At 51.4% G+C, this 10,516-nt stretch overlaps 2 protein-coding genes and 1 pseudogene across 5 annotated transcripts in view; all 3 read left to right on the forward strand.

The window, feature by feature from the left end:
• Positions 1-10,516, forward strand: part of LOC131193504 (zinc finger protein ZFP2-like) — a 52,990-nt gene that overhangs the window by 40,508 nt on the left and 1,966 nt on the right. Inside the window, exon 3 of one of the 3 annotated variants that reach the window (XR_009153924.1) lies at positions 6,611-6,704. The exons of 1 other annotated variant lie outside the window; for it this stretch is intronic. The gene's annotated coding sequence lies outside the window, so the exon portion shown is untranslated. Of the gene's footprint in view, positions 1-6,610; positions 6,730-10,516 lie in introns of those variants that run through there. One more of the 3 variants, XR_009153923.1, reaches the window with a different exon arrangement.
• LOC131193503 (zinc finger protein 84-like) overlaps positions 1-10,516 on the forward strand; it is a 97,902-nt gene that overhangs the window by 15,429 nt on the left and 71,957 nt on the right. The window lies entirely within an intron of this gene.
• Positions 2,421-4,644, forward strand: LOC131189678 (zinc finger protein 850-like; annotated as a pseudogene).

Raw genomic sequence — 10,516 nt, forward strand, 5'->3', positions numbered from 1 at the left:
CTTGAATGTCCGTTTCAATTGTGATAGGTTAAGTGAGGACGACTTGAGTGGGGATGTCCCCAGAGGGGTTGTAGACAGGATTTTCTGTTCTTATTTGCAGCTGAGGACTTCCATGAGCAAAAGTGGTGCTTCAAAGCTTAGAGAGGCTTTCAGCATCATTTCATCAGTTAAACACCTTGAAGCGCACCCGAAGGCCACAGGCAGCCAGTGCAGTCTGCAGGATAGGTGTCACTCGGGAGCCACGAGGGCTCCTCTATCACCGCGCAGCTGCATTCTGACTAACTGTAGCCTCCGGATGCCCCTCAAGGGAGCCCCATGTAGAGAGCATTGCAGTAATCCAGACGAGACGCCACAAGGGCGTGAGTGACTGTGCACAAGGCATCCCGGTCTAGAAAGGCGCTGGCGCGCGAACCTGGTGGAAAGCTCTCCTGGAGACGGCCGTCAGGTGTTCATCAAAAGACAGCCGCTCATCCAGGAGAACGCCCAAATTGCGCACCCTCTCCATCGGGCCAATGACTCGCTCCGACAGTCAGCCGGACTCAGCTGACTGTACCGGGATGCCGGCATCCGCAGACACTCTGTCTTGGAGGGATTGAGCTTGAGCCTGTTTCTCCCCATCCAGACCCGTACGGCTTCCAAACAGGGACAGCACTTGATAGCTTCATTGGGGTGGCCCGTGGAAAAGTACAGCTGGGTGTCATCAGCGCACAGCTGGTACCTCACACCGAAACCACTGATGATCTCACCCAGCGGCTTCATATAGATGTTGAACAGAAGGGCGAGAGATCGACCCCGCGGCACCCCACAAGTGAGGCGGGTGACCTCTGTCCACCGTCTGCGACGGTCGGAGAGATAGGAGGAGAACCACCGATAAACGGTGCCTCCCACTCCCAATCCCCAACCGGCGCAGCAGGATACCATGGTCGATGGTATCAAAAGCCGCTGAGAGGTCTAATAGGACCAGGGCAGAGGAATAACCCCTATCCCTGGCCCTCCAGAGATCATCCACCAACGCGACCAAAGCCGCCTCAGTGCTGTAACCGGCCGGAAGCCGGACTGGAACGGGTCCAGATAGACAGTTTCCTCCAGGTGCAGGGGAAACTGATATGCCACCATATTTCTACAACCTTACTGAGCGGGTTGGAGACCGGACGATAATTACCTAAAACAGCCGGGTCCAGGAAGGCTTCTTGAGGAGGGGCTCACCACCGCCTCTTTCAAGGCGGCCGGAAAGACTCCTCCAACAAGGAAGCACTGAATCCCCTGAGCCAGCCTCGTGTCACCTCCCGAGTGGCCAGCACCAGCCAGGAGGGGCACGGGTCCAGTAAACACGTGGTGGCATTCAATCTACCCAGCAACCTGTCCATGTCCTCGGAGTCACAGGGTCAAACTCATCCCAAACAACATCACCAAGACCGCCTCAGACGCCCATCCGAATCGCCACAATTTTGGTCCAGACCGTCCCTAAGCTGAACGATTTTATCGATAGATAACGAAACTCTCAGCACGCCCCTGCACGGGTCATCCCGCTCCCCTGGTGAAGGAGGAGCGGGTCACCCAAACAGGGCAGCTGGGCGGTTATCTGCCGACGCAATGAGGGAGGCGTAGCCTCGCTTCCTCAGTGCCACTAGGTAGGTCCTAGTATAGGATCTAACTAGTGTCCGATCAGCCTCTGACTGGCTGGACCTCCAGGAACTCTCTAGGCGTCTTCTCCGTTTCATCCCCTCAGCTCCTCGGAGAACCAAGGAGCCGGTTGGGATCTCGGGTCAGAGGCAAAGGCACGACACGGTCTAAAGCCCCAGCCGCAGCCCGCTCCCAGGCTGCAGCTAGTTCCTCTGCCGTGCCGTGAGCCAGACCTCAGGAAGTAAGCTCCGTCTGAAACCTCTCTGGGTCCATCAGGCGCCTGGGACGGTACCAACGTAATGGTTCCGCCTCCCTGCGTGTTGGGTAGCGGTCAGAAAGTCCAGGCGAAGGAGAGTGATCTGACCATGACAAAGGTTCAATGACTATTTCCTTTAAGTCCAGATCTCAACCACTGACCAGAGACAAAATCAGGTCCAGTGTGCCTCCCCGATGTGAGTGGGGCCATCCACTACTTGAGTCAGGTCCAAGGTCATGGAAGCCAAGAACTCCCGAGCCACCGTCGATGGCAGCCAGCAGATGGCAGATTAAAGTCCCCATGACTAAAAGTCTGGGGTCTCCACTGCCACCCGGCAAGCACCTCTAGAGCTCGGGCAGGGCAGCTGTCACGCAGCAAGGAGCCAGGTACGCGACCAGCAAGCCCAGCATGACCCCACCTCACAAAGAGGGATTCACACCCGCAATCTGAGGTACAGTGGTCTCCTCGGCTCTAGACTCTCTTTAATAACAACCGCCTCCACTACCCTGGGCCTCGGCTGATGGAATGCACGGAAACCCTTTGAATGTCCTATCTGTGGGAAAGGTTATAGTGATAATCCCAGCCTGATGATACACCAGAGTATTCATACAGGAGAGAAACCCTTTGAATGTCCTGACTGTGGAAAAGGTTTTAGTCAGAATTCCCACCTGGTGATACACCAGAGGACTCACAGGAGAGAAACCCTTTGAATGTCCTATCTGTGGGAAAGGTTATAGTGATAATTCCAGCCTGATGATACACCAGAGTATTCATACAGGAGAGAAACCCTTTGAATGTCCTGACTGTGGAAAAGGTTTTAGTCAGAATTCCCACCTGGTGATACACCAGAGGACTCACACAGGTGAGAAACCCTTTGAATGTCCTGATTGTGGGAAAGGTTTTAGTCAGAATTCCCACCTGGTGATACACCAGAGGACTCACACAGGAGAGAAACCCTTTGAATGTCCTGATTGTGGGAAAAGTTTCAGTCAGAATTCCAACCTGGTGAGACACCAGAGGAGTCACACAGGAGAGAAACCCTTTGAATGTCCTGATTGTGGGAAAGGTTTTAGTGATAATTCCAGCCTGGTGATACACCAAAGGACTCACACAGGAGAGAAGCCCTTTGAATGTCCTGATTGTGGGAAAGGTTTTAGTGATAATTACAGCCTGCTGAGACACCAGAGGACTCACACAGGAGAGAAACCCTTTGAATGTCCTGATTGTGGCAAAGGTTTTACTGATAATTCCAGCCTGCTGAGACACCAGAGGACTCACACAGGAGAGAAACCCTTTGAATGCCCTATCTGTGGGAAAGGTTTTAGTGATAATTCCAGCTTGGTGAGACACCAGTGGACTCACACAGGAGAGAAGCCCTTTGAATGTCCTATCTGTGGGAAAGGTTTTAGTGATAATTCCAGCCTGGTGATGCACCAGAGTACTCACACAGGAGGGAAACCCTTTGAATGTCCTATCTGTGGGAAAGGTTTTAGTGATAATTCCAGCCTGGTGAGACATCAGAGGACTCACACAGGAGGGAAACCCTTTGAATGTCCTGATTATGGGAAAGGTTTTAGAGATAATTCCAGCCTGGTGAGACACCAGAGGACTCACACAGGACAGAAACCCTTTGAATGTCCTGATTGTGGGAAAGGTTTTACTGATAATTCCAGCCTGCTGAGACACCAGAGGACTCACAGAGAAACCCTTTGAATGTCCTGATTGTGGGAAAGGTTTTAGTGATAATTCCAGCCTGGTGAGACACCAGAGGACTCACAGGAGAGAAACCCTTTGAATGTCCTCATTGTGGGAAAGGTTTTAGTGTGAGTTCCAGCCTGGTGAGACACCAGAGGACTCACACAGGAGAGAAAACCTTTGAATGTCCTATCTGTGGGAAAAGTTTAAGTGATAATTCCAGCCTGTTGACACACCAGAGGACTCACACAGGAGAGAAACCCTTTGAATGTCCTATTTGTAGGAGAGGTTTTTGTGATAATTCCAGCCTAGTGAAACACCAGAGGACTCACACAGGAGAGAAGCCCTTTGAATGTCCTGACTGTGGGAGATGTTTCAGTCGTAATTACACGCTGGTGATACACCAGAGGAGTCACACAGGAGAGAAACCCTTTGACTGTCCTATCTGTGGGAAAGGTTTTAGTGGTAATTCCAGCCTGGTGAGACACCAGAGGACTCACACAGGAGAGAAACCCTTTGAATGTCCTGATTATGGGAAAGGTTTTAGTGATAATTCCAGCCTGGTGAGACACCAGAGGACTCACACAGGAGAGAAACCCTTTGAATGTCCTGATTGTGGGAAAGGTTTTAGTGATAATTCCAGCCTGGTGAGACACCAGTGGACTCACACAGGAGAGAAGCCCTTTGAATGTCCTATCTGTGGGAAAGGTTTTAGTGATAATTCCAGCCTGGTGATGCACCAGAGGATTCACACAGGAGAAAAACCCTTTGAATGTCCTGATTGTGGGAAATGTTTTAGTGATAATTCCAGCCTGGTGAGACACCAGAGGACTCACAGGAGAGAAACCCTTTGAATGTCCTATCTGTGGGAAAGGTTTTAGTGATAATTCCAGCCTGGTGAGACACCAGAGGACTCACAGGAGAGAAACCCTTTGAATGTCCTGATTGTGGGAAAGGTTTTAGTGATAATTCCAGCCTGGTGATACACCAGAGGACTCACAGGAGAGAAACCCTTTGAATGTCCTATCTGTGGGAAAGGTTTTAGTGATAATTCCAGCCTGGTGAGACACCAGAGGACTCACACAGGACTCCCCCATAACCTCCGAACCCATTTGACAGTCGCCACGAGCATGCGCTGAACTGGTTTCCCCTGGCTACTACATGCCCTACCTCCACCCCTTAAAAATACCCTATCTAAAACCCCAAAGGCTCTTTCTTCTCGCATGCCACCTCAGGGTCCCAAGACCCGTCATTGAGGCCGGCCCTTGGTAGCGATATCATTCCTGCGGTGGCACCTCAGGCGCAGAGTTCATGTACAGTGTAGCATAGAAAAAGTAATACGAGGATGCTAAGATGATAAAATCCCAAAGTAATAAAATGGTGAATCTTCCAGCGGGAGTCCAGTTGGTAAAAGGACAGATGGAGCAGGAACCGGATAGCGATGACAGAGCAGGAACAGACAGGCCGGCAATCTCCATAGTGTGCCTATGGGGACTAGTTCTACAAGGTCTCAGTCACGTAGAAGTGGCTATCGGTCTGTCCGGGTCCATAGACCAGTCCAAGCTATTCCAATCCTTGGAGGTCTTCTAGTCCAACCCCCTGCCCAGGCAGGAAACCCTACACCATTTCAGACAAATTGTTATCCAACATCTTAAAAATTTCCAGTGTTGGAGCATCCACAACTTCTGCAGGCAATTTGTTCCACTTATTAATCGTTCTAACCATCAGGAAATTTCTCCTTAGTTCTAAATTGCTTTTCTCCTTGAGTAGTTTCCACCCATTGCTGCTGCTTCTACTCTCAGGTACTTTGGAGAATAGTCTGACTCCCTCTTCTTTGTGGCAACCCCTGAGATGTTGGAACACTGCTATCATGTCTCCCCTAGTCCTTTTTTTCATTAAACTAGACATCCCCAGTTCCTGCAACCGTTCTTCATATATTTTAGCCACCAGTCCCCTAATCATCTTTGTTACTCTTCTCTGCACTCCTTCTAGAGTCTCAACATATTTTATACATTATGGTGACCAAAACTGAATGCAGTATTCCACGTGTGGCCTTACCAAGGCATTATAAAGTGGTATTAACACTTCATATGATCTTGATTCTATCCCTCTGTTTATGCAGCCCAGAACTGTGTTGACTTTTTTGGTAGCTGCTGCAAACTGCTGGGTCATATATAAATGGTTGTCCACATCCCTCTCACAGTTACTACTATTGAGCAAGGTACCACATATACGGTACCTGTGCATTTTGGTTTTTTGGCCTAAATGTACAACCTTACTTTTATCACTGTTGAATTTCATTTGGTTAGATAGCGCCCAATGTTCAAGTCTGTCAAGATCCTTCTGTATCTTGAGCCTATCTTCTGGAATGTTGGCTATTCCTGCCAGCTTGGTGTCATCTGCAAATTTGATGAGTTCCCCTTCTATCCCCTCGTCCAAGTCATTGATGAAGATGTTGAAGAGTAGTGGGAGCTTTTGGTGGCTTAAAAGCCAATTTAATTTAAGTAAAGTCTCTAATTAGAATTGTAAAATCTCACAGTCTCAAAAAGTCTCCAATTAAAGTTGTAAAATAAAAACTTTCACCTTCCTATGGAGAGCTTCTATTCAGCTAAAATCCACAAAGACGAACTTCGCTTTCTCTCACAAGCAGCCTCCAATCCACTTCCTCTCAGACGCCATTTTTTCCTTCACTAAGTTAAAGTGAGAAAAAGTTTTCTCCTTTTTTAAAAGAAGTAGAAGTCAGCTCTCTTCTTGCTTCCCCAGTAATCAATCACTTGTATTTGTCCCCGTCTGCTTCTAGTATTCAAAACGGAATCAATTGAGCAGAGGTGGGCGTCTTCCTCTTGTCCTGCCTAATTAGCAGGATCGAGCCGAGTCTGGAGTAGGGCTGGGTTAGGCAGGCACCCCTCCATGACTCTGCATAACAAAGCAGAGCCCCTGGGGCAATCTTCTGCTATCCAGCCACTCTAGCTATTCTCTTTCACCCAGAGAAAAGCTTTGAAGCTGGCTAACAGCTGTTCTCCGCTGTTTCACCAGCTTTTACAGGATCTCGGTTCGGGATGCCATTCCAGACGTCCTCCGGGCAAGACGGAAGCCACCGGAAGTCACGCAGATATCCGTTTCAATTGTGGTAGGTTAAGTGAGGACAACTTGAGTGGGGATGTCCCCAGAGAGGTTGTAGACAGGATTTTCTGTTCTTATTTGCAGCTGAGGACTTCCATGAGTAAAAGTGGTGCTTCAAAGCTTAGAGAGGCTTTCAGCATCATTTCATCAGTTAAAGCCCCACATCTCTAAATTTAGCTCAGAAGGTTTGACTATAAACATTTTGGGACATTTTGTCAGGCTTGAAAGACGTAGATTTTCTCCATGTATACATGTGTAGGTGGGTGCATCTGTATTTCTCTCTATGCATATATCTGCAATTATATAAAACTGCCCCAGCGGCCTGGGGCAGTTTTGGATTGTTCCGCTGCTTCGGTGCTGCTGGGGTGCTGAGGGCGTCGTCCGAGAGAGGTGTGGTCCCCGTTGTGTGGCCCCCATCTCCCGGAGTGATCATGATCTGTTACGCCACATCGTGCCTCGACGATGACGAGGATAAACGAAAACCAGGGCCTTGAGAAAATCTGGACCTGGACTTGGACCTGGACTCCGACCCTAGTTAGAGTCCAGGCGGGACCCTGGTGGCCCATGTCATTGTAGAACCCTTTTTTCCCTCCCCCCTCTCCCACAGACCACCCTTGGATTACCTATGTGGGGTTGGTTAACTGACTGGACAAAGCGGTTCTTTTCCATCTGCTGTCTAAGAACTGATTCTCTGACTGTTCTCTCCCGGAAGGCTGGCGTTGTCATTTTGCCATCTTGACCGGCCATGATGGGTCTGCTCGCCGGACTTCTATTATGTGGACATTTTCAGCGGCTGACCTTCTTACCCTGCGAGATTCCCCTCTCTCGCGGGTTTGGCCCTCTACATTATCGAGGGCCCACCTTGAGGACGGGTTTTGCCAAAAATAGGAGGTTTAGGGGATTTTTAATTAATTATTTTAAGCATTTTTTAAGGGGAGTTTTGATGGGAATTTTAAGGGGAGGGTGGGAACTGACGGGTTGGGGTTGGGGGGTGGGAGGGGAAACCTGTTGGGGAGGGAGCCAGTCCTTGCGAGTGCTCGCGGCGATTCTTTATTAGGTTCGGAGGTGAAGGGGGAGCTTCATTTTCCAATTCCTGAGGGTTGTTCCATCAGCACGGTAAGTGGGAGAGGCAGATATGGCAGAAGCGGGGGGCCATATCATGTTCGGGGGGTGCGCACTCGCTGTTTAAGAGCGATTGCGCGCTCCGGCCCCTCAGATTTTTCCCGTTCTCCGAGTGGTCAGTATTCCCAGGGCCTGGACCTTCGGCTGATGTTATGCAATGCAAGGTCCGTAGTGAACAAAGCCCCTGTGATTTATGACCTTATACAGGGGGGGGCTGCGGACCTTATGGGCATTTCGGAAACTTGGTTGGGCACCGAAGGGGGTTGCCCCTTGTAGATATGTGCCCACCGGGTTTCCGAGCATTTCTTCAGCCGACGGCCCAGGGTAGGGGTGGAGGGGTGGCGGTTGTTATTAAGGAGAGTCTAGAACCGAGGGAGGCCACTGTACCTCAGATAGCCGGTTGTGAATCCCTTTACGTGAAGTGGGGGCGTAGGATGCAGGTGGGCTTGTTGGTCACGTACCTGGCTCCTTGCTGCATGACAACAGCCCTGCCTGAGCTGCTTGAGGTGATAGCCGGGATGGCAGTTGATACCCCTAGGCTTATGGTCATGGGGGACTTCAACTTGCCATCAGCCGGCGTGTCATCAACGGCAGCTCAGGAGTTCATGGCCTCCATGACGGCCATGGACCTGACCCAACTAGTTGACGGCCCCACCCACGTTGGGGGAAGCACACTGGATCTGATTTTTGTCTCTGGACAGTGGCTGAATGATCTGGAACTAGGAGAACTAGTCATTGAACCTTTGTCATGGTCAGATCATTCTCTCCTTCGTCTGGACTTTCGGACCGCCACTCAACACCGCAGGGAGACGGGGCCGATGCATTGGTTCCATCCCAGGCGACTGATGGACCTGGAGAGGTTCCTGACGGAGCTTGGGCCACTCCCTGGTGATCTGGCCCACGGCTTGGCCGAGGAGCTTGTTGCGGCCTGGGAACAGGCCGCGGCGGGCGCTTTGGACCATGTTGTGCCTTTGTGGCCTCTGACCTGGCGTAGGTCTCAACCGGCTCCCTGGTTTTCCGAGGAGCTGAGGGAGATGAAACGCCGGAAAAGACGCCTAGAGAGTGTCTGGAGGGCCAGCCATTCTGAAGCTGACCGAACACTAGTTAGGTCTCATATTCAGACCTACCTAGTGGCTCTGAGGGAGGCCAAGCGGGCCTATGTCTCTACCCTCATTGCGTCGGCAGATAACCACCCGGCCTCCCTGTTTAGGGTGACTCGCTCTCTCCTTCATCAGGAAGTGCGCGATGATCCCTTACAGGGTTGTGCCGAGGACTTTAGTAAGTATCTGTACGATAAAATCGCTCAGCTCCGGGATGGTTTGGACCAAAATTGGGTAGTCTCAGGCGAAGTGACGGAGGCGAGTCTTGTTGAGACCATTTGGGAGGAGTTTGATCCTGTGGCTCCCGAGGACATGGACAGGTTGCTGGGGCGGCTGAATGCCACCACATGTTTATTGGACCCGTGTCCCTCCTGGTTGGTACTGGCCACTCGGGAGGTTACACGAGACTGGCTCCAGGGAATTGTTAACGCTTCTTTGAGGGAGGGGGTTGTTCCCACCGCCTTGAAAGAGGCGGTGGTGAGGCCCCTCCTCAAGAAGCCCTCCCTGGACCCACCTGTTTTGGGAAATTACCGTCCAGTCTCCAACCTTCACTTTGTGGCAAAGGTTGTTGAGAGTGTGGTGGCATATCAGTTACCCCAGTACCTGGATAAATCTGTCTATCTAGACTCGTTCCAGGCCGGTTTCCGGCCCGGGTATAGCACGGAGACGGCTTTGGTCGCGTTGGTGGATGACCTCTGGAGGGCTCGGGACAGGGGTTATTCCTCTGCCCTGGTCCTGTTAGATCTCTCGGTGGCTTTTGATACCATCGACCATGGTATCTTGCTGCGCCGGTTGGGGGGTTTGGGAGTGGGAGGCACCGTTTTGCGGTGGTTCTCCTCCTATCTCTTTGACCGGTCGCAGATGGTGTTGGCAGGGGGGCAGAGATCGACTTCAAGGCGCCTCCTGTGTGGGGTGTCATAGGGGTCGGTTCTCTCGCCTCTCCTGTTCAACATCTACATGAAGCCGCTGGGTGAGGTCATCAGTAGTTTTGGGGTGAGTTATCAACTGTACGCTGATGACACCCAGCTGTACATTTCCACCCCGGACCACCCCAATGAAGCTGTCGAAGTGCTGTCTCGGTGTCTGGAGGCCGTGCGGGTCTGGATGGGGAGAAACAGACTCAAGCTCAACCCCTCCAAGACTGAGTGGCTGTGGATGTCGGCATCCCGGTACAGTCAGCTGCAACCGCGGCTGACTGTTGGGGGCGAATCATTGGCCCCAATGGAGAGGGTGTGCAATCTAGGTGTTCTCCTGGATGGACGGTTGTCTTTTAAAGAGCATTTGGCGACCGTCTCCAGGATAGCTTTCTACCAGGTACGCCTGGTTCACCAGTTGCGCCCCTTTCTAGACCGGGATTCCCTATGCACGGTCACTCATGCCCTCGTCACCTCTCGCCTAGACTACTGCAATGCTCTCTACATGGGGCTCCCCTTGAAGAGCACCCGGAGGCTCCAGTTGGTCCAGAAGGCAGCTGCGCGGGTGATAGAGGGAGCCATTCGTGGCTCCCATATAACACCTCTGCTGCGCAAGCTGCACTGGCTACCTGTGGTCTTCCGGGTGCACTTCAAGGTGTTGGTTATCACCTTTAAAGCGCTCC

Source organism: Ahaetulla prasina, chromosome 2, assembly GCF_028640845.1.
Source record: "Ahaetulla prasina isolate Xishuangbanna chromosome 2, ASM2864084v1, whole genome shotgun sequence".
In the NCBI taxonomy this organism is placed as follows: domain Eukaryota; kingdom Metazoa; phylum Chordata; class Lepidosauria; order Squamata; family Colubridae; genus Ahaetulla; species Ahaetulla prasina.